This window comes from Callithrix jacchus, chromosome 9 (assembly GCF_049354715.1).
Source record: "Callithrix jacchus isolate 240 chromosome 9, calJac240_pri, whole genome shotgun sequence".
Classification (NCBI taxonomy): Eukaryota; Metazoa; Chordata; class Mammalia; order Primates; family Cebidae; genus Callithrix; species Callithrix jacchus.
The window spans coordinates 21,256,331-21,281,210 of record NC_133510.1 but is presented as its reverse complement, the minus strand read 5'-3'; the positions used below and the strand labels follow the sequence as shown (position 1 = coordinate 21,281,210).

Genomic DNA, 24,880 nt, shown 5'->3' with positions numbered 1-24,880 from the left:
AAATTAAGAGCATTAACGAAACAAAGAGACTTCTGGCCATAATACAAAGCAGGGTCTAAAAATTCTACTACTATAAAATAGGGTGATTGCCCTAGATGACTTTGAAGGACCCTTCCAATTCCAAAAGTCTAGGTACATTACTTCTATATTTTTAGACTTTATTCTTGTTCATAGACACAAATTTCATCATAATCTAAACTTTCCTGTTTGGGAATTTCTTTTTTTTTTTTTTTTTTTTTTTTTTTATTGACAGGATCTCACTCTGTTGCTCAGGCTGGAGTGCAGGGGTGCAATCTCAGGTCACTGCAATCTCTGCTTCCCTGACTCAAGCAATTCTCCGGTCTCAGCCTCCTAAGTAGCTAATTTTTAAAACAATTTTTTTGTAGAAACAAGGTTCTACCATCTTGCCCAGGATAGTCTCAAACTCCTGAGCTCAAGCAATCCACCCATCTCAGCCTCCCAAAGTGCTGAGATTACAGGCATGAGCCACTGCCCCTGACCAAGAATTTCCTTTAAATATGATTTTCCATGTCAGGTACATCATGCCTGTAACCCCAGCACTTTGGGAGGCCAAAGCAAGAGGATCACTTGAGTCCAGGAGTTCAAGACCAGTCTGGGCAACATAATGATACCTCATCTCTACAAAAAGTGAACAAAATTAGCTGGGCTTGGTGGCATGTGTTTGTAGTCCTGCTGCTTGGGAGGCTGATGTGGAAGGATCACCAGAGCCTAGGTCCTCCCTTATACTCAGGAAGTTGAGGCTGCAGTGAGCCAAGATCACACCTCTGCACTCCAGCCTGGGCAACAGAGCATGATTCTGTCTCAAAAAAAAAAAAAAAAAAAAATTTGTTTTAATTAGCCGAGCATGATAGCATGTACCTTTAGTCCCAGCTACTCAGGAGACCAAGGTGGGAGGATCATTTGAGCCTAGGAATTTGAGACTGCAGTGAGCTATGACAATGCCACTGCATTTCAACCTAGATGACAGAAGGAGACCTCATCTCTAAAAATAAATATATATATTTTTTTCCAACCACTTTTTATCTATACCCCAATGTCTTACATTCCATAAAACATTATGTTTTGAATTCCAGTATAACTTTATTGTTAAACATGTTTCTTTGCAGAAGCATGTATAGGTTAGGGCCCACAGATTATTTGCACAAGCTAATTTACAAAAAAAATATGTAATCACGGACATGAAAGTATGTCTGAGCAGCCATGGGAGCTCATTTGAGGTGTCCATTCTAGTCGCCTTTTAAAAATGATATTTGGATTAGCTGGGCATGGTAGCATGTGTCTGTAGTCCCAGCTACTCATGAAGCTGAGGTGAGGGGATGCACCAGAGCCCCACAAGTCAAGGTTGCAGTGAGCAGTGATCATACCACGGCACTCCAGCCTGGGCAACAGGAGTGAGACCTTGTCTCAGTCAATCAATCAATAATGGTATTTACTCTTCTGAAAGAAAGTGGCATTTTAGCTGGGCCTTAAAGGGGATAGTAAGATTCTGGTCAGGTAGAGATGAAAGAAGAGGAGCTTTCCATCTGCAAAGAGTAATGTGGAGATCAGGAAGAGTCAGATCCTGTCTGTACCTGAATTTTAATTTTTGTATCTTTAGTAGAGACAGAGTTTCACAATGTTGGCCAGGCTAGTCTCAAACTCCTGACTCCAGGTGATTCGCCCGCCTCAGCCTTCCAAAGTGTTGGGATTACAGGCGTGAGCCACCACACCTGGCCTAGATTTATAGTTCATTCGTTACCATCTGCAGTATGTTGAAACCAGAATACAAAATTTATATGAATTTTTAAAGTAATACAGTCATCAAAGAAGTTTTCTATTTCTAGAAGACTTGCTCAGGCATATTCTTTTGTGATGTGTTCATTCTCCGTTGGTCTGGAAAAGTTTGAGAACTGTTGCTCATTAGGATGCTGTGAGGACTAAATAAGATAAACTATGTAAACACTTAACCATGCCTGATCCAAGATCATCTTAAATAACTATTCTTCCCTTTCCTCCCAATAAATATTTATTTTCTCCCTTTCCAAGGAGAGGCAAAGTATGGTCTTGTGACCAACAGCATCTGTATCTCATGGGAGCCTGTAAGAAATGTGAATTCTTGGGTCTACTCCAAAACTACTGAATGAGAAACTCTGAGGATAGGGCGCAATAAATCTGTTTTAGCAAGCCCTTCAGGTTATACTTACTACTCTAGAGTTTGAGGATTACTAATTTAGTATATTTCTTCCTAGAAATATACTAAGTGTACCTATTTTGTAGTACTTGTCCTGATAGTACGTTTTTGAAATGTCATTGGCCAGGCATGGTGGTTCATGCCTGTAATCCCAGCACTTTGGGAGGCCAAGGCAGGCAGATCACCTGAGGTTAGGAGTTTGAGACCAGCCTGGCCAATATGGTGAAACCCCATCTCTACTAAAAATACAAAAATTAGCCTGGCATGGTAGCACATGCCTGTAATCCCAGCTACTCAGGAAGCTGAGATAGGAGAATCACTTCAACCGAGGAGGCAGAGGTTGCAGTGAGCTGAGATCGCACCACTGCACTCCAGCCTGGGCAACAGAGGAGACTCTGTCCCAAAAAAAAAAGAAAAAGAAATATTGTATCCTGTATTCTTCGGAATAAAGAAAACTCTTAGATTCTTTCTGGTTTAGTTTTTCCCATTTGTAGACATCTCCTTATTCTTCAAATATGATTATTGAATCACATTGTTATTACGTTCATTACCATGATCATTATCATTGCATACACCATCTGTTTCACACTTTTGATTAGAAGGTTAGATACAAAGGAGTTTTTTGTTGTTTTGTTTTGAGACAGAGTCTTGCTCTGTTACCCAGGCTGGAGTGCAGTGGCACAGTCTCGGCTCACTGCAACCTCCGCCTCCCGAGTTCAAGCAATTCTGCCTCAGCCTCCCTAGTAGCTGGGATTATGGGCATGCACCACCATACCCGGCTAATTTTTGTATTTTTTTCTTTTTTCGGGGATGGAGTTTCACTCTTGTTACCCAGGCTGGAGAGCAATGGCACGATCTTGGCTCACCACAACCTCCGCCTCCTGGGTTCAGGCAATTCTCCTGCCTCAGCCTCCTGAGTAGCCGGGATTACAGGCACACGTCACCATGCCCAGCTAATTTTTTGTATTTTTAGTAGAGACGGGGTTTCACCATGTGGACCAGGATGGTCTCGATCTCTTGACCTCGTGATCCACCCGCCTCGGCCTCCCAAAGTGCTGGGATTACAGGGGTGAGCCACCGCGCCTGGCCTAATTTTTGTATTTTTAGTAGAGACGGGGTTTCACCATGTTGGCCAGGTTAGTCTCGAACTCCTGACCCTAGATGATTCACCCACCCTGGCCTCCCAAAGTGCGGGGATGACAGGCATGAGCCACCGCACCCGGCTAGGAGTTTTTTTCATAAGGTTATTAGACTAATAGCTCCATCTTTTTTTGTGTTACATCAGCCACCTTGAGCAATATAGCATTCTCCTGATTGATCTCCTTACATTTCTTAACATAAGTAATAAACTGTGACTTGTAGCTTTAACAAAAATTAGGTGCCCTAGTTGCAGCTGCCAGGGAAAGCCGGTCTAATATCAAAGCAAACTATCCTTCTTAAGCAGAGTTTTTGGGTAGGAGAGTGTGTGTGTGTGTGTGTGTGTGTGTGTGTGTCTGTGTGTGTGTGTGTGTGTGTGTTTCTGTGTGTCTGTGTATGTCTGTGTGTGTTGACATTTTCCTAGCAGTTGCTGAAGTCAAGGACCAGGAGATTTAGGGCCCACTTGGAGTTCTTTTGGTGAAACAGTAATAGCTTCCTACAGACCTTTTTTTTTCCTTTTTTTTTTTTTTTTTTTTTTTTTTTGGGGGGGGGAGGAAGGCAGGAAGGAAGGGAAGAAGGACGGTAGGGAGGAAGGAAGGGATGAAGGAAGGAAGGAAGGAAGGAAGGGAGGAAGCGGGGAGGGAGGGAGGGAGGGAGGGAAGGGAAGAAAGGAAATCAAGCAATGAAAGAGACATTGCCGACCTGGATCTAGAGGTTTACAAGTTGATTTCTTTTTTTTTGAGAGAAGGAAAGAAAAAAAAAAAAATAAGTAAAGGAGAGGAAAAAAGAGGAAGAGAAAGAGGGAGAGTAAATGGAAATATTGCTTTATTTTGAAAAAAATTGGGTATTAATAATGGCCAATCAATGTTTCATTTAAACTAATGGGTAGGTGTGATGTGGTATTGACAAGAATGTATATTTTGTGTATTTGAAGTGGAGAGCTCTATAAATATTTATTAAGTTTACTTGTTCTGGATCTGAGTTCGAGTCCTTGATATCCTTATTAATTTTCTGTCTCATTGAGTCTAAGTCTCCTATCTGGGTGTTAGGATCGTTAGCTCTTGTTGTTGCATTGATCCTTTTACCACTATATCTTTGTTGCTTTAAAATCTATTTTATCCGATACAAGAATTGCAACTCCTGCTTTTTATTTATTTATTATTTATTTTTGCTCTCCATTTGGTTGGTAAATCTTTCTCCATCCCTTTGTTTTGAGTCTTTGTGTATCCTTGCATGTGAAACAGGTCTGGATGTAACATGCCGTTGGGTTTTGGCTGTGTCTTTTGATTGGGAATTTAGTCAATTTAAATTTAGGGTTACTGCCATTTGATGTTGACTGGCTGTTTTATCCATGTGTTGGTGTAAATTCTTCTTTATGTTGGTGCTCTTTACTTTTTGGTGTATTTTTAGAAAGGCTAATACTGGTTGTTTCTTTCTGTGTGTAATGCTTCTTTCAGAAGCTCTTGTAAAGCAGGCCTGGTGGTAATAAAATCTCTGAGTTCTTGCTTGTTCATAAAAGATTTTATTTTTCCTTCCGTTGTGAAGCTTAGTTTGGCTGGATATGAAATTCTGGGCTGAAGGTTCTGTTCTTTGAGGATGTTGAATATTGGCCCCCACTCTCTTCTGGCCTGTAGAGTTTCTGCCGAGAGATCTGCTGTAAGTCTGATAGGCTTGCCTTTGTGGGTTATCCGACCTTTCTCTCTGGCTGCCCTTAGTATCCTCTCCTTCGTTTCAACCCTGGTGAATCTAACGATTATGTGCCTTGGGGTTGGTCTTCTTGAGGAATATCTTTGTGGTGTTCTCTGTATTACCTGGGGTTGAATGTTGACCTGCTTTGCTAGTTTAGGAAAATTTTCCTGAATAATATCCTGAAGGGTATTTTCCAGCTTGGATTCATTCTCTCCGTTGCATTCAGGTACACCTATCAAACGTAAATTTGGTCTTTTCACATAGTCCCACATTTCTTGGAGACTTTGCTCATTCCTTTTTATCCTTTTTTCTCTAATCTTTTCTTCACGTTTTATTTCATTAAGTTGGACTTTGACCTCTAATATCCCTTCTTCTGCTTGAACAATTCGAGTGTTTAAACCTGTGCATACTTCTCGGAGTTCCTGTATTGTATTCTTCAGTTCCATTAATTCACTCATACTCCTCTCTAAGTTGTCTATTCTCAATAGGATTTCATCAAGCCTTTTGTCAAAGTTCCTAGTTTCTTTACGTTGGGCTACAACATGGTCTTTTAACTCACCGAAGTTTGTTATTATCCATTCCTTGAAGAGTGATTCTGTCATCAGGAGGCGCTCGTTCTCCATCAAGCCTTGTTCCATTGTTGATGTGGAACTGTGATCATCTTTAGAGGGAGAGGCGTTCTGACTTTGAGTATTCTCAGCTTTTTTACGCTGGTTTCTTCCCGTCATTGTAAATTTATCCTCCTCTCGTCTTTGAAGTTACCAACTTTCAGATTAGGTCTCTTGAGTGGACGTCCAGGTTGTTAGTTCCCAGGGCCAGAGCAGCGGCGTTAAAACTGATGGTGCTTTTCCGCCCAGGATTCTCCTGTCGGGCTTCCTTCTTGTTTCCGTAGTAGGCGACTCTGCCTTCCCGGGGCTCCAAACCTCGGTCAGAAGGGGAACCCGTCCCGTTTACTCTGCTCCGAGAGCTGCCGCGCCGAGGTGCCAGCGGAACCGCTGCGCCGACCACGAGAGTCGCGCTGGCGACCCGTGTGTTTCCACCACTGGGGTATCTTCTGCTCCGTGAGCGACCAGACTTTGTCTGAAAGTGTGGCGTCCTCTAGTTCTCCGCGCCTTCCCTGAGAGCTGCAATCCCGGGATGTTAGCGATCGGCCATCTTGGATCGTTCTTCCTTTTTTTTTTTTTTTAAGACAGGGTTTCACCATGTTGGTCAGGCTGGTCTTGAACTCGTGACCTCTGGTGATCGGCCCGCCTTGGCCTCCAAAGTGTTTGGATTACAGGTGTGAGCCACCGCGCCTGGCCGGGACCTTTAAAGCTTATCTATAATTTGTATAGTTCAAGAGATACAGTATGCATCTTTATTTCTCCCTGCTTTCAAAACAGGAAGGGGGTGTGAAGAGTAACACACTAAAAAAAGGATAAGTAATTAATTTCTGGATAAGAGTTTTGGCTTAAAATGAACTGGTTCTGTAAATTCCTCCCTTTTCAAGCAGAAGCTTTGAAGATAAGTGAGATACATGAAGCTCTGGACATCTTTTTTTTTTTTGGTAGAGATGGGATTTCACCATGTTGCTCAGGGATGGTCTTGATCTCTTGACCTCATGATCTGCCTGCCTCAGCCTCCCAAAGTGTTGAGATTACAGGCATGAGCCACAGTGCCCGGCTGAGCTCTGGACATCTTGAATGAAGTATTCTATATAAGAACCAAGTATATAATAATTGTTAGTGAGCGCTGGGCACGGTGGCTCACACCTGTAATCCTAACATTTTGGGAGGCCAAGGTGGGTGGATCACCTGAGGTCAGGAGTTCAAGACCAGCCTGGCCATCATGGTGAAACACCATCTTAAAAAAATAAATAAATAAAAATTTTTAAAAAAAATTGTTAGTGATAGAGGCTTCTCATAGAAATGTAATTGCATTATAATTGTAGGGACAGTTTGTCAGAGAGTAGGTAGATTATCAGACCCGGGTTTTGTTCTTGGCTGACATGAAATCATCAAATAGGCTATTTAAATGCCTCACTTTAACCTATAGGCTAAGTTTAAATTAAAAATAAAAAGCTTTTGTGGGCTGGGTGTGGTGGCTTACAGCTGTAATCCCAGCATTTTGGGAGGCCGAGGCGGGTGGATCACAAGGTCAGGAGTTCAAGACCAGCCTGACCAACATGGTGAAACCCCCATCTCAAAAAAAAATAAAATAGGCCGGGCATGGTGGCTCATGGCTGTAATCCAAGCACTTTGGAGGCCAAGGCGGGTGGATCACCTGAGGTCGGGAGTTCAAGACCAGCCTGGCCAACACGGTGAAACCCCATCTTTATTTTAAAAAGTTAATTAATGTAAATTGATTTAAAAAATTTTTTTTTAATTTTAAAATTAAAAATTTTTCAAACAAAATAAAATAATAAAAATAAAAAGCTTTTGTCACAGCTGGGCACAGTGGCTCATGCCTGTAATCCCAGCACCTTAGGAGGCTGAGGCAGGCAGATCACCTAAGGTCAGGAATTCAAGACCGGCCTGACCAACAGGGTGAAATACTGTCTCTACTAAAAATACAAAAATTAGCTGGGTGTGGTGGCAGATGCCTGTAATCCCAGCTACTCGGGAGGCTGAGGAGGAGAATCACTTGAACCTGGGAGGCAGAGCTGCAGCGAGCCAAAATCAAGCCATTGCACTCAGCCTGGGTGACAAAGCAAGACTGTCTCAAAAAAAAAAAGCTTTTGTCAATTAAAGATGTTTTTCAGTACTGAGTATTCATGTTGCTATGGCATTTTTATAAGAAAACTCTAAATGGTCATATCTGCTACCTAAAATAATATATAGTGAGATGGTAATTTTGCAGGCAATTAAGAATTTGCTATAAAAAAATAGAAGATTTATGTGTACATATTGTATGCAAATCTTAGGAAGATGTTAGATCCCAGAAGGTTAAAGTTCTAGTCTCTATATATTTGTATATGCTTTAAGAAGAGTGCCACATTAGATGTGGTAAGTGGCTTATAACTCCTGAGGTTTCCAATTTCTGCTGTGGTGGCAATTCTAAACTCAGATAGACTTGGACACCACTCTGGATTACTGTCCCTAAATATCAAACTACTGTTTATAAGCCAGCAGAGGCCAACAGGAATAGTGCCCATAAAGTTCCTACATCATATCCCTCAGAGAGAAGTGGAAAAGGTTGAATAAAGTTGGAGTACAAACATATGGGGCCCTAAGCAAAAATACAGAACCATAAGAGCTACTGGAAATCCCCATTCTTCAGCTAAAGGATAATTTGACTTCATTTTTTATTCTTCCTTGACCACTGATGCTCTGAAAGAACAGGAAATAACAGCAAAATATGGAGACTCCTAGATAGCATACATTTGTTTTTAAAACATATACCATTGGCCAGGCACCATGGCTCACACCTGTAATCCCAGCACTTTGGGAGGCCGAGGTGGGTGGATCATTTGAGGTCAGCAGTTTGAGACCAGCCTGGGCAACATGGTGAAACCCCGTCTCTACTAAAAATACAAAAATTAGTTGGGTGTGGTAGTGCACACCTGTAATCCCAGGTACTTGGGAGGCTGAGGCAGGAGAATTGCTTGAACCTGGGAGGCAGGTTCCAGGGAGCCAAGATCATGCCACTGTAGTATATAGCCTGAGAGAAAACAAACAAAAACACATATGGTCAACTTCCCAAGTAAACTGACCAATGTAGGTTCAGTCTTACTGTAGGAGTGCCTGCCGTAGGCCAGCACCTCTCAACCTTTCCACTAAGTACATTAAGATCCTAACAGTAATCGTTGGGACCTTGGTCATCATCTCAGCAGAAGCTCCAGATTTCTTCAAGTCTTGGCCCTCTTGTATATCAAAGTTTTTATGTATATTTTTATTGTATTCTAAAATATATGGGGTTTTTTTTCCTTCACCTGGGTGCAGGAGGGCTAAGGCAGAAAAGGGCGTTAGCCATATATGGTATTTTTATATTTTCCAAATTTCTCCCCAGATCATCAAGTAATAATGAGATGCTGATGTACAAAAAAGTCGATTTCCAGCTGGTATGGTCAGTGATAAAACAGACTTCACCAAAATCAAAAGCTTTTGTGCATCAGGGACACTATAAAGAAAGTGAAAAACTATCCCACAGAATAGGAGAAAACATTTGTAAATCATGTGAGTCTGGTAGTCAGATGTTTAAAAAACTCTTAGAACTCAACAATAAAAAGACAACCCATTTTTAAAATGGGCAAAGGATATGAATAGACAGTTCTCTTAAAAAAAAAAAAAAAAGACATATACATGGCCAATAAGTAGGTGAAAAGCTGTTCTACGTCTTCAGTCATTAGGGAAATGCAAATCAAAACTACAGTGACATATCAATTTCACACCTACTAGGATGGCAGTACTCAAAAACATACACACAAACAGGTGTTGGTGAAGATGTGGAGAAATTAGAACCCTCATATGTTGCTGGTGGGAATGTAAAATGGTACAGCCACTTGTGGAAAACAGTTTGGCAGTCAAAAAGTTCACAGTTTGCCAAGAAAAATTTCATGACAGTAGTAGAAAAAAAGAAAAAAGAAAAAGTTCACAGTTACCATATGACCCAGCAATTCCACACCTAGGGTTATACCCAAGGGAACTGAAAGTATACATTCACACAGGAACTTGTACACAAATGTTCATAGCTTTATTATAATAGCCAAAAAGTGGAAACAACCCAGTTGTCCACCAATTGGGACAAATTGAATGAATAAACAAAATGTTATATCCATACAATGGAATGTTATTCAACCATAAAAAAGAATGAAATCCTGATACATGCTGCAACACAGATGAACCTTGAAAACTCATTACATGAAACAAGCCAGACACAAATGGCCACATATTCATTTATATGAAGTACCCAGAATAAGTTAATTCATAAAGACAGGAAATAGATCAGTGGTTGCTAGGGGATAAGAGGAAGGGTGAATTGGGAATGACCTCTATGAGGTACAGGGCTTCTAATGTTCTGGCATTAGATAGCAGAGATGAAAATGTTCTAGCATTAGATAGTGGAGACGGTTGCATAACACTGAATATACTAGAAAATCCACTTAAAAAAAAGAAGAAAGTTGGGGAGGGATAACATGGGGAGAAATGCCAGATATAGGTGACGGGGGGGATGGAGGCAGCAAACCACATTGCCAGGTGTGTACCTATGCAACAATTGTGTATGATCTGCACAAGTACCCCAGAACCTAAAGGACAATTAAAAAAAATATATTGAACAGGATGTAAAAATAAATTAATATAATGTAATATATATATAACAATATCAATAAATACAAAACATCATAAAAAAAAAGAAAGCAATACTATGCATGATCAAAGAAATAAATGCTTTGGATTCAAGTAGGGATAGAATTAACAGTAAGACTGGAAAGACAGACTGTGAAGGGCCTTGAATGGCAAGCTAAGGAAGTTGGCTTTCATCTTATAGTTCATAGGAAGCCACCAGAGTATTTTGAGCAGAGGGTGGCATGTTTAAGGCAGTATTATAGGAAGTTTGATTTGTGAAATGAGAAAGAGATACTATCAGCAGGAGAGGTAGAAGGTTCTGTAAAGTCAAATTGGACACCCATAGTTTCAGGTTTCTTGAATGACCCTGGGATGTGTGTGTACACATATGTATGGGATTTATGGTAATCTGGGGTAGGCTAAGGTGCTAATATGAATACTGAAAACGAGAGAGGTAAAAGAGCAGAGTAGTTAAAAAAAGAAAATACTCTGAACCCACACACTGTCTCGGGTTCAAATTCCAGCTTGGCTACCTTCCAGCATTGTGACCTTAGGTAAGTCACTAACCCTGTCTGTGCTTCACCTTCCTCTTCTGTAAGATAAGGATACCTACTCATGAGGTTGTTTAAGTGAGTTAATATATACAAAGTGTTTACAATGTCAGGCTTAAAGAAAGTTACCCAAAATTGTCAGCTGCTAGTCTGAGACTCCAGAACAGGTGTGAGAGAAGCCAGCTGTTGTTCTCTGCCCTGGAGAACATACGAAGTAACAGTTCTAAAGTGTTAAAAGACGAAACAAATTTTTCTTTGTGAAAAATGGCCCCTTAAAAAAAACTCCATCTACTAATAATGAAGCTTAGTAGTAGTAAAATGATTTTTTTAGCCACAAAATAATTTTTGTATATGTTAACAAATATAGTAATGAATTTGACAATATTCTTTGATATGAACCAGTCTCTCATACTTTCTATATAGCACTAATTCTCTAAGTAAAACGCCAAGGCATGACCTCCCTTCAGGAATTAGGAATCTGCATTTTTAATAAGCATCCTAGGTAATTCTTATGCATGATACAGGTTGAGTTCACTACAATGTACAGAAGCAGGAAAAATGACTTGTGAGAGACTCAGTCGTATTTAGCATACTGTATTGGACATAAAAATTGAAAACCCAACCTAGACAACACAGTGAGACCCAAGCTATACTAAAATAATTAAGTGAACATTGAAAAACAATGGATAGTAGAATGTATTCAGTTCAAGGAGACATGAAACAATATTTTTGCTTAATTGAGTCAAACATAAGTTTTTAAAAAAAAAAACCACCCTACACCCAAAGCACTCAATAATATTCTTCAGAGAGAAGGAAAAGCTTTCTGTACTACATTGTCTCTAAAATCTTCTGTAGGATAAGATACTGTAGATAACTTAAAATCTTGTTTTAAGTTTTTAAGTCTCATTTTAATAACCAAATAAAATGGTTTTTATTTGAGCTAGTTTTAAGTTCTTAAAGTGACACATAGGGCTTAACAAAATCCAGTATTTGTCATTTGTGCTTTGTCCATTTTTACTTATTTCTTTATACGCTGAAGGAAACAAAATGCTACAAATATATGTTGGTATGTAATAGAGTGCGTTGCATAAAAAGCCACAGAAAATTTTGTGGTTTTTTGTTTGTTTGTTTTGAGACGGAGTCTCGCTATGTTGCCCAGGCTGGAGTGCAGTGGTGCAATCTCGGCTCACTGCAACCTCCGCCTTCTGGTTTCAAGCGATTCTCCTGCTTCAGCCTCCCGTGTAGCTGGGATTACAGGCACCCGCCACCACAACCAGCTAATTTTTGTATTTTTAGTAGAGATGAAGTTTCACCATGTTGGCCAGGCTGGTCTCAAACTCCTGATCTTGTGATCCACCCACCTCTGCCTTCCAAAGTGCTGGGATTATAGGCATGAGCCAGAAAAATATCTTCATAGAATTCAAACTTCTGTTTTCTTTTGAAGGGATAGATAGAAAAAGGGCGAGAGAGCCCAACAACTACACCTATTCAAATTCATAAGGACAATTAGGAGTGTTCTCATGGTTATTTTTAGAATCTTAGCAGGGTAAGAAAGAGTTTATTGTTTCATTTGCTGAAACACCTGAGAAAAAGTCTCACCGTGTTTGTATTTACAGAGATTAGATTTGGTAACTCTAAAGACAAGAGAGAAATTATCATGATGCTGATTAGTCACTTGGCAGTGTGGCAGGGCAAGCTTTGAGCAACCCAGTCCAGATTAGGTTAGAAGAGGAGCCGAGGACTTTTTGTCCGCTGCAAACCAGTGCCACAAATGAGGTGGGAGGAGACAGCGTACCACGTACTGGTTGGATTTATTTGAGAGAGAACCAGAAAGTGTACAATCCCATAAGCATAAAAAATGGGGATAAAACTTCGAGTGTATATAAGGGTAAGAGCAGGAGGAAACAGTAGCAGGGCAGGAGAGAAAGATCAGAAGCAATCGGACAGCCTGAGAAAGAGGGGCTGGGGGCTGAGTCCTGGCCCGCTGCTCCCCACTCCTCCCTCTGTGCCTCTGAGGGGCTTCAGTTTTCCCAAGTGAGAAACAGTTGTGCTAGATTGCTTCTAGCTCCTGGACCGAAACAGTTGCCCCTGCATCTAAAATACATAGCAGCTCTAACATATAAAATGCGGGTTACCTCAACTACCCCCGACTCCCACATCTCACTCCCTTCCTTTCCATGCCTGCCCTAATTCTGGCCGCATTCTGTTGTTGCCTCCTGGGCTCTTTTTCTCCTCCCCTTCCCTTCCAATATCATGCAGTCTCTCGAACACTAGGTTTCTTTTTTTTTTTTTTTTTTTTTTGAGACGGAGTTTCGCTCTTGTTACCCAGGCTGGAGTGCAATGGCGCGATCTCGGCTCACGGCAACCTCCGCCTCCTGGGTTCAGGCAATTCTCCTGCCTCAGCCTCCCGAGTAGCTGGGATTACAGGCACGTGCCACCATGCCCAGCTAATTTTTTTTTTTGTATTTTTAGTAGAGACGGGGTTTCACCATGTTGACCAGGATGGTCTCGATCTCTTGACCTCGTGATCCACCCGCCTCGGCCTCCCAAAGTGCTGGGATTACAGGCGTGAGAACACTAGGTTTCAACCACTGTACAGAAAAATGTTACTGAGACAGGAAGAGGGGTTCTGTGCTCTACGATTCTCCCTAACCACGCACACTGAATGTTTCACAAAGCCCAGACTCACAGTCTTGCTGCCCCTTCTCCTCTTCAGAATTTGTTTCTGAAGTATCACCCCTTGCACCTCACATCCCAGCCCTCTTCAGGCCTGCCTCAGCCTCTGACAGCCAGGATCCTGCCGACACCAACGCTGCACCAAACCACCCCTCCCCCAAACCCCACCGGAACTAATCTGGGGACTCTGCCTATTATTAGGAACACCTTGGATGAAACCCCTACCCGAGGAATTGTGGGAGTAGCAGCAGACTTTTCAGGCAAATGCCTAATTTTGTTGGGGTAGGTTGATTACTGTTTTAAATAATCTAGGATTTTGGGGACCTGAAGCTTATACAATCTTGGATACCTTCTTTAAGAAAAAGAATACAAAAATATCTTCTGTAAGTTTTACAAAAATATATGACCATGTGAGCACGTTGCTAGCTCCCGCCCCCACCCCACCCCCCAGAGCCTTGGAAGGGTAGTGAAACTGAAGCTTTTTTAGCTTCGTGGTAAATATGCCTCTTCCTGGGAGTATTGGGTACATTTACAGACCTTTATTTTTGACTTTCTATAGATTTTAAAAGTCAGTTTGAAGCAGGCAAAGGCCAAAATTTCTCACCCCTAGGTGCCTCAAATTTCTGAGCCTGAGATTTTATATCTTAAAAATCCATTAAAAGAATACTCAATTTTTAAGAAGTTAGGTGTAGGTATGCTTATATAAAATATTTGGACATGCCTAAGTATTTTAAGTGGCCTGAAGGAAGTACATGTATGCTGCTTTTGCAAATATTTTCATTTATTTTAAGCTGCACTGCAACCCTGCAAGATGGCTGGTATTTTCCCAATTTCACAGATGAAGAAATTGAGGTTTAAAGAGTGTAAGTGGGCCAGGCATGGTGGCTCATGCCTATAATCCCAGCACTTTGGGAGGCTGAGGTTGGGCGGATCACCTGAGGTCAGTGGCTCAAGACCAGCCTGGCCAACATAGTAAAACCCTGTCTCTACTAAAAATATGAAAATTAGCCACGCATAGTGGTACACACCTGTAGTCCCAGCTACTTGGGAAGCCGAGGCAGGAGAATCGCTTGAATCTGGGAGGCAGAGGTTTTAGTAAGCAAAGATCTCACCACTGCACTCCAGCCTGAGCAACAGATCGAGATAAGATGCTGTCTCAAAAGCCCAGATAATCTGGCTAGAAGTTGCCGCCAGGGGATTTACTGATTTACAAAGAATTAAAATGTGATAAGATGCCCTGAGTATGGGCAACTGGAGTGTGATTTTATCTCATCTTTAATGCTTGTAAAGACATTTAGATATCTTAAGGTGCCTCAAAGTCAGTCTAAACATCTGTTGCCCCTGTTCTGCTAAAACAAAGAAATGACAGTCAGTGGCCTCTTTTAGCTTTAACATTCTTTCTGTCTATACCTTTTTATAGAATAAATTTTAGTTTTTGCAGCAGGTTTCACCAGTCAGCCAACATGTGTGTGTAACATTAATCACTAGCACTGTATGTTAGAAGTCTTGCTTACTAAGACCACTTAGTAAGACCACTTCTCAGCTTACTTCTCAGCTTAATGGAGAAACTAAAGAATTACTTTTGGTAGGCCTTTGGGACAGTTTGAGTTTAAGTTGGGTTGAGAGAGTAAAAAACTAACATTTCTTAACCCTTTTTCTTTCTTTCTCACAAGTAACAACCACCCACTAGCTTGCCATTAAAATGCGCCCTCTATTCTTCCCAGGACATTTTTGATCACTTGTCCCAGTTTCCTTGAGTCCTGTATCACAGCTGTCAAAATGCTTGAGCTATTCAGGTGGAGGTAACTTTCAGACATGAACTGCTGAAGGGGACAGAGTGCTCAAGAATTAGATTAACAAAGAAGGTACACCTAAATTTAGCATTAAAATGAACTTTTAAAATATTTTTCAATAGGAAGATAAGCAAACCTAAAAATGGGTGTGCTTGCGTCTATAAACAGGTGCTGGAGCATGGATTGTTATCTGGAAATCAAAGAATAATAGAGCTGTACCTTTAAAAGAGGCCACAGCTGGTTATTAGTGATTCACTCCCAGGTCACTGCCAGGTGCCAAGGCATGTGGCAAGAACAGTAGAACGGAAATCAGGTGATGTGAATTCTAATTTGAGCTCTGCCCTGTTAACCTTGGGCATGCTGGCTATGTCCTTTGGGCCTTAGTTTCTTGTCTACCTAATGAAGGGTTTGGAGTAGGTGATTCTTCAGTTGTAAGAATCTGCATTCATGAATAACTGTTCAGCATGTGACTCAGCTCAAGGTGTACAGGATTGCTGGAGTGTGGAAGGTATATTGGCTCCTGCCCTTACTGGCAACCAGGCTTAATCTAGTGAACAGAAAGGACCAACTTGGCTACATCCCCACCTAAATGTGCGTGATCTCCACGCGCTCTTCCAGCTGGCCGGGTGGGTCAGTAATGAAATTCTAAGCACTGAGCCTAATCAGTTACCCATTACTTAAGTAGAAAATGTCAGGCAGGGCTTAACTCTTTTTCCTATTTTTCTTTGTCTTCCTTTTCTCTGTAAGTTCTCTAACATAAGGAATTTCCATATTGGTGAAAGAATAGAAAAATTGAGTGAGAGGCCAGGTGTGTTGTAAGTAAGACTGATCCAGCTGATTGGTTTGCCGTTTGGATTGCATGGCAGACATCTGCTGTATGCACTTAAAACACACCTTCAATAGACATGAAAAAGCACACACGGCCAAACACAATGGCTCACACCTGTAATCCCAACACTTTGCCAGGCTGAGGTGGGAGGACTGCTTGAGCCCAGGAGTTAAAGACCAGCCTAGGCAATATGGCAAGACCCCATTTTTACAAAAAATTTAAAAATTATCTGGGCATGGTGGCATGCTCCTGTGGTCTCAGCTACTCAGAAGTCTGAGGTGGGAAGATCACTTGAGCCCAGGAGGTCAAGGCTGCAGTGAGCCATGACTGCGCCACCACACTCCAGCCTGTGCAACAGAGCAAGACCCTGTCTCAAAACACATACACTGGTTGGGCATGGTGTCTCGTGCCCAGCACTTTAGGAGGCTGAGGCAGGTGGATCACTTGAGGTCAGGAGTTCAAGACCAGCCTGGCCAACGTGGTGAAACCCTGTCTCTACTAAAAATACAAAAATCAGCCCTGCATGGTGACACACAGCTGTAATCCCTGCTATTTGGGAGGCTGAGGCAGGAGAATTGCTTGAACCTGGGAGGCAGAGGTTGCAATGAGCCAAGATTGCACCACTGCATTCCAGCCTGGGTGTCAGAGTGAGACTGTGTCTTGAAACACACACACACACACACACACACACACACACACACACACAATCTGCTGTCATTTTGGGGGCATGGTGGCACATACCTATAGTCCTAGCTACTTGAGAGGCTAAGGCAGGAGGATCACTTGAGCCCAGTAAGTTGAGACAGAAAGTGAGCTGTGATTGCGCCACTGCATGCCAGCCTGGGCAACAGAGCGAGATACTGTCTCAAGAAAATTAAAAAGTAAGGAAAGAAAAACATAAGGTTAGATAGCAACTTTAAAATGTGAAAGGAGGATATATAGTTTTCCAAATTCTTTTAGGAGCTATGCCAGCAAAAAAGGTTCGAAGACCTGAAGACCATTTTATCAGTGGCATAAACATCTTTAATTTGTCCTTTTCCTTCTCCTACATCTGGTCGATTGATTCCCCCCCCTTTATCAATTTCAGACTCTGCCTGGTTTTTCACTTTCCCATCCATTTTGTCACAGTATTTTTGCCCTCTCAAAATTAGCCCAGTCTTTTAGAGTGAATGCTCCATGCTCTTACCTACCTGTGTCTTTACAACATTATCCTCCCTAGGAATGCCATCTTCTCTTCTCTGTTCAAGAACTGCTCCTCCCTCCCGACTACTGTGGTCGAGATTGATTTCTCTTTTCTCTAACCTCTACAACATTGGCTATTTCATACAGTTAGCCCTTAGCATAGAACATCATCGTTTGATTTTGCTCCTTTAGAAAGCATCTCTTGGCTGGGTGCGGTGGCTCACGCCTGTAATCCCAGCACTCTGGGAGGCCAAGGCAGGCGGATGACCTGAGGTCAGGAGTTCAAGACCAGCCTGACCAACATGGTGAAACCCCGTCTTTAAAAAAAAAAAAAAAAAAAAGAAAGCAAGCACTTCTTAAAATTCTACCATATTCTTTCTAATGCCTAAAGCAATGCTAACCACATAGTGGGTGCTTATTAAATATTATATTGGCTGCCTAGAGTACAGAGCACTTGTTCTCAAATTCTTTCATTCTTTCAGCCATTCAACTAATACTTTTTGAGAAATTTTGTGTACCAGGAACTGTACAAGGCACTGGGTTACGGTAGGGACTAAAGTAGATGACAATCCCTGCTTTCAAAGACTGAAAAGTAAAATATATAGGATGTCAAATGGTAGTAAGTACTGAGAGGAAAAATAGAAAAAGCAGGAAAGACGAACAAGAGTGTGTGATGGGGGAGAGGGGTAGTGTTCTATGCAGTTCTAGGTAAGATAATTAGGGAAGTCCTCAATGATAAGGTGACATTTTACAAAAGACCTGAGGTGTAGGAAGGACTTGAGCTTATCTGTGGAACCCATCAGGTGAAGGCACCAAGGCTGGACCTGCCTAACATTCCAGGAAGGGAGAGCTTTGGGGCTAGAGCAGAATGGTGGCGACCAGATTGAGAGATGTGTCAGAGGACCTTGGGGCCCAGGCAAAGGGACAGAACCTATGGGTGCTGCTGCGCTCAGGCTTTTGCTCTGAGTGAGAATGGAGGCCTTGAGAGAACTTTGAGCAGAGGAGTAACCTGCTGACTTAAGTTGAACAGAACTCTGTAGATGCTTCATTAAGGCTAGACTGAAGGGAGGAAAAGACAGAAAGGGTGAGAAGGGTCAGGAGGCAAGTATGTATATAAAATAAAACCACCTATGGGTAATGATGATATATTAATAATAATAATCCAGAGATGGTGGCAACTCAGACCAAGGGAAGCAGTAGAGGTGAAGAGAAGTGGTCAGTTTTTGGATTTATTTTGAGGGTAGAATTGAAGTCGCCTGGGAGCTATTGATGGTTACTGAGCAGGAGCTAAAGGAAGATTACCTCAGTACAGGACGGCTGGGAAGATATGGTACAGGTGAAGATCAGGTAGGAGGCCACTGCAAGGATTTAAGGGTGAGATCCATAAGGGTCTTCACTGCACATCAGCACAGAAAAAAAGAGTGGTGATGGCCATGGTGATGGCAATGGTGATGGCAATGGTGAGCGAGACTAGAAAGGAGGAATCAACGGGATTTGATGACCAGATATAGAGAACCAATATGAAGAAGGAAAACACTTTATTTTTCCTTTTTTTGTTGTTTTTTTTGAGACGGAGTCTTGCTTTGTCACCAGACTGGCATGCAATGGTGTGATCTCAGGTCACTGCAACCTCCACCTCCCCGGTTCAAGTGATTCTCCTGCCTCAGCCTTCTGAGTAGCTGGGATTACAGGGACACACCACCATGCCCAGCTAGTTTTTGTATTTTTAGTAGAGACAAGGTTTCACTATGTTAGCCAGGATGGAACAGATTTTTTCTTTGAGACAGTCTCGTTCTGTCGCCCAGGCTAGAGTGCTGTGTCACAATCTTGGCTCACTGCAACCTCCATCTCCTGGGTTCAAGCATTTCTCCTCCCTCAGCCTCCTAAGTAGCTGGATTACAGGCATGCGCCACCATGCACAGCTAATTTTTGTATTTTTAGTAGAGAAGGGGCTTCCCCATGTTGGTCAGGCTGGTCTCTATCTCCTGACCTCGTGATCCACCCACCTTGGCCTCTCAAAGCTCTGGGATTACAGATGTGAGCTACCACTCCTGGCCAGGAAAACACATTTTTGAATGTTGTGTGACCTGGAGAATGGTACCACTGTTAATTTAAAAAAAAAAAAAAAAAAAAAAAAGCCCAGAGAAGGCTGATTATAGGGAGAAATTTATGCCTTAGTTATACAGAGTTGGAGATGGTAATGAAATATCAAATTACAACTGTCCAGCAAGGAAGTAGGAAATGTGGAACTGAAACTTAAAGAGGTTAGAACTAAAGACATGGATCGGTTTTTGTTTTTTTTTTTTTTTTTTCTGAGACGGAGTTTCGCTCTTGTTACCCAGGTTGGAGTGCAATGGCGCAATCTCAGCTCACCGCAACCTCTGCCTCCTGGGTTCAGGCAATTCTCCTGCCTCAGCCTCCTGAGTAGCTGGGACTACAGGCACGTGCCACCATGCCCAGCTAATTTTTTGTATTTTTAGTAGAGACGGGGTTTCACCATGTTGACCAAGATGGTCTCGGTCTCTTGACCTCGTGATCCACCCGCCTCGGCCTCCCAAAGTGCTGGAATTACAGGCTTGAGCCACCGCGCCCAGCTAAGACGTGGATCTGTCTTTGGCATAAAGCTCATATTAAGTTACATGAAAGTAGATGGAGTTTCCAAAGAAGCAGTGTAGCAAGAATAGTGGAGGGCCAAAACTGGATCCTTGAGGTCAGCAATATGTAGGAGCCAGAAAAAATGCTTTTGGTGAAAGAGACAGAAAGATGGGTCTATTCAAATTGTAGTCAGCCAACTCATGCCAAAAGTAAGCACAGAGAGTAAGAGGGAACATTGGCCAAGGACAGTGGCTGATGCCTATACTCCCAACACTTTGGGAGGCCAAGGCAGGCAGATTGCTTGAGCTCAGGAGTTAAAGACTAGCCTGGGCAACATGGTAAAATTCCACTCTGCAAAGAAATTAGCTGGTCCTGTCCATACCTGTAGTCCCAGCCACTAGGGAGGCTAAGGTGGGAGGATTGCCTGAACCTAGAAAGTTGAAAATGCAGTGAGCTGTGAGCATGCAACTGCCCTCCAGCATGAGCAACAGACCCATGGCTCATGCATATAATCCTAGCACTTTGGGAGACCAAGGCAGGTGGATCACTTGAGGTCAGGAGTTTGAGACTAGCCTGGCCAACATGAAGAACCCCATCTCTACTGAAAATATAAAAATTAGCTGGGCATGGTGGTGCACACCTGTAAAACAGCTACTTGGGAGACTGAGGCAGGAGAATCACTTGAATTCTGGAAGCAGAGCCGAGATTGTGCCACCGCACTTTATACTGGACAACAGAACGAGACTCTATCTCAAAGGGGAAAGAAAAAAAAGATCCAGGAGATCCATTCCTAGGTATATACCCAAGAGAACCGGAAACTTATGTTTGCACAAAAACTTGTACATGGGCTCATACCTTTAATTCCAGCACTCTGGGAGGCCAAAGCAGGAGGATCGATTGAGGCCAGGAGTTCAAGACCAGCCTAGGCAACATAGTGAGACCCTGTGTCTACAAAACTACATGAATGTTTGTAGCACTATTCTTCATAATGCCCAAAAACAACCCAATTGTTTATCAACTGATGAATGGATAGATTGTGTGCAGAGTATCCAGGCTGGGTGTGATGCTCATGCCTGTAATCCCAGCATTTTGGGAGGCTGAGGTGAATGGATCACTTGAGTTCAGGAACTCAAGACCAGCCTGGACAACATCTTGAGACCGTGTCCATAAAAAATTTTCTAAATGGTAAAAGAAAATACAGAGTATCCATACAAAGGAATATGATTCAGCCATAAAAAGGAATGAAGTACCAATACATGCTACAACATGGATGAACTTGAAAACATGCTAAGTGAAATAAGCCAGACACAAAAGTCTACATATTACATGACTCCAGTTACATGAAACACCTAAAATAGGTAAATCTATACAGATTAATGGTTGCTAAGCTCTGGGAGTTAAGAGAGAATGGGAAATGATTGCTAACGTGTGTGGGGTTCTACTTGAGGTGATGAGAATATTCTGAAATTAGATAGATATTGGGGATGGTTGCACAACCTTTTGAACATACTAAAAAAATTACATTTTCCACTTTAAAGGGTGAATTTTTTGGTGAATTGTAGAAAAAAATCCAGCCAACTGTATATAGTCAGCCCTCCATATTTGTGGGTTCCACATCCATGGATTCTAAACCAAATAATAATACAATAATAAAAATAAATAACATGCCATATAGCAGCTATTTGCATAGCATAATTTATAGTATATTAGGTATTATGAATAATCCATAGATGATTTAAAGTATATGTAAAGATGTGCATAGATTACATGCAGTACTACACCATATCATATAAGAGACTTGAGCATCTGTGGTATCTGCTGGGAGTACTAGAACCAGTCCTTCACGGACACCAAGAGATAACTATTCAAAACCAATGAAACCAGTGAAAGAGCAGTTTCAAAAAGAATGAAAACAGCAGGGCAGTCAAGGAAATTAGAGAAGGAAAAAAGACTACTGGATTTGGGCATTAGAAGATGAAAGATTAAAACATCATACCATATCAGCATGTAGTCCACAAACTACTCCTAGAAGTTCCTTAGACCTCTTTAAGGAATCTCTTTGGGGTACAAATTATTTTCATGATACTTCTGAGATGTATTTGCTTTTTCACTGTGTTGACATTTACACTAATGTTGTAAAAGCAGTGGTGGTAAAACTGCTGGCCTCAGCACAAATTAAGACAGTGGCACCAAACTGTACTAGCGGCCACTGCATTCTTCACTGCCACGCACTCTCAGTCAAAACAAAGAGCCGGGCCAGGTGCAGTGGCTCACACCTGTAATTCCAGCACTTTGGGAGGCCGAGGAGGGCGGATCACCTGAGGTCAGGAGTTTGAGACCAGCCTGGCCAACATGGTGAAACCCCGTCTCTACTAAAAATACAAAAATTAGTTGGGTGTGGTGGTGCACACCTGTAATCCCAGGTGCTTGGGAGGCTGAGGCAGGAGAATTGCCTGAACCCAGGAGGTGGAGGTTGCAGTGAGCCAAGATTGTGCCATTGTACTCCAGCCTGGGTGATAAGAGTGAGACTGAGTCTCAAAAGAAAAAAAAAAAAAGCCAGTTTCACTTAAGGATCCTTGATGAAGTGGTAATTTTTTTGAGTCAGGGCTTTGCCCAGGCTGGAGTGCAGTGGGGCCATCACAGCTCACTGCCGCCTCGACTTCCTGGGCTCAGATGATCCTACCTCAGCCTCCCAAGTAGCTGAGGCTACAGGCGTGCACCAGCACACCTAGCTAATTTTTGGTGGTTGTTTTTGTTTTGTTTTGTTTTTAGAGATGGGGGTTTACCCTGTTGCCTAAGCTAAATAATATTAATTTTATCAAATGTCAGTCATTGAATAAATCTTTTTCTTTTTAAACTAGTGTACACCACCACACCAGGTTAATTTTTGTGTTTTTAGTAGAGACGGGTTTTTGCCATGTCTGGCCAGCCTGGTCTGGAACTCCTGATCTCAAGTGATCCCTCTGTCTCAGCCTCTCAAAGTACTAGGAGGTGTGAGCCAGCATTCCTGGTCCTAAGTACATCTTTTTAACCTTGTTTGAAGAAATGGGAAATACGCATAAGCCACTTCTGCTGCACACTGGTGGAGTACAATGGTTGTCATGAGGAAAAGCATTGGGCTTTATGCGATAATTGAGTTGCATGTTGATTTAGCAGCTTCCTTTTCCTACCAGCCACCATTTTTACTTGAAAGAATGATGGACAAACTAAGGTTATTTAGACTTAGGCATCTGGCAGACAGTCTCTTGAAAATGGATGAAGTGAGGCTGTCACTTCAAGGTAAACAAGTGACAATATTTGTAGCCAGTGATAACACACTTTCAAGTGAAAATTAGAATTCTGGAAAACTTGTATCCACTCCATTAGCTTGACGGTTTCCCAATATATAAAGACTTTTCTGCTAAAATCAATGGTGAAATTTAAGGAATATGATTTGTTGATATGTATGCCAATGAAATATGTTGTTATTTGGAAGATCTGCCTAACAACAGTGAACGAATATTTTCCAAATGACCCACGTGTGATGTTGCAAAGTCATGCATGGTAAAATATCCATTCAAAGCCCAAGAGAGACCAATGGATTTTATTATAACAAAAGTTTCTAACTGTTAAGAAACTACTACTTGAATTTTGATGTAGTACTAAAAAGAATGTCCAAAATTATGTGAAAATGCTGATATTTTCTCTAAGTATCTGCATAAAGTCAGATTTTCTTTGTATATTTTAACCAAACTAACATGTTACAACGGATTAAATGCAGAGCAGATTTGAGAATCCAGCCATCTTCTATTAAGTCAGACAGAGGCCATCAATTTATGAAAATGTTAAAAAATGCCATTCTTCTCATTAGATGGCTTTCTTTGATTGTTTTGGAAAATATAGTGGTTTTCGTTTAAAGTAAGTTATATTAATGTATAGTAGTTTTACTATTAATATTTTTACTGAATTCATCATATATTTTAATTTACTTTTTAGTTTTATTTTCTTTTTGTGTGTGTGTGATACAGAGTCTTTCTCTGTTGCCTAGGCTGGAGTGCAGTGGCATGATCTTAGCTCACTGCAACCCCTGCCTCCCAGGTTCAAGAGATTCTCATGTGTCAAACTCCCAAGTAGCTGGAATCACAGGTACCTGCCACCATATCTGGCTAATTTTTGTATTTTTAGTAAAGACAGGGTTTCACCATCTTGGCCAGGCTGGCCTCAAACTCCTGACCTCAGGTGATCCACCCACCTTGGCCTCCCAAAGTTCTGGGATTATAGGCATGAGCCACCGCACCCGGCCTCTTTAGTCTTATTTTCTTTCTTTTTTTTCTTTTTTTTTTAAGAGAGAGGGTCTCACTACATTGTCCAGGCTGGAGTGCAGTGGCTATTCACAGGCACAATCCCGCTACTGATCAGCATGGGAGTTTTGACCTGCTCCATTTCCAACCTAAGCTGGTGCACCCCTCCTTAGGCACCCTGGTGGTCCCCCACTCCCAGGATGTCACCATATGATGCCAAACTTAGTGCGGACACCTGATCGGCATAGCACACTACAGCCCAGAACTCCTGGGCTCAAGAGATCCTCCAGCCTCAGCCTCCCGCATAGCTGGGACTACAGGCACACGCCACCGCGCCTGGCTAGTCTTATTTTCTAACATAGTAGACATTGAACATTAATAAAAGTTGTTTGGGATGTTCAATTTTTTTTTTTTTTGAGACAAGGTCTCACTTTGCTGCCCAGGCTGGAGTGCATCATAGCTCATTGTAGCTTCTGTCCCCCAGGCTCAGGTGATCCTCCTGTCTCAGCCTCTCAAGTAGCTGGGACTACAGGCACATGCCACCCCACCCAGCTATTTTTTTATTTTTATTTTTGTAGAGACATAGTCAGGCTGGTCTCAAACTCCTGGGTTCAAGCGCTTAGCCTCCCAAAGCACTGAGATTACCAGCGTGAGCCACCACTCTTAGCCAGAATTTACCAGACTTACTGGAAA

The 24,880-nt window shown here is 42.0% G+C and overlaps 1 protein-coding gene across 2 annotated transcripts in view; it reads left to right on the top strand.

The window, feature by feature from the left end:
- The window catches only part of LPCAT3 (lysophosphatidylcholine acyltransferase 3), a 45,281-nt gene that overhangs the window by 7,002 nt on the left and 13,399 nt on the right, over nt 1-24,880 (top strand). The window lies entirely within an intron of this gene.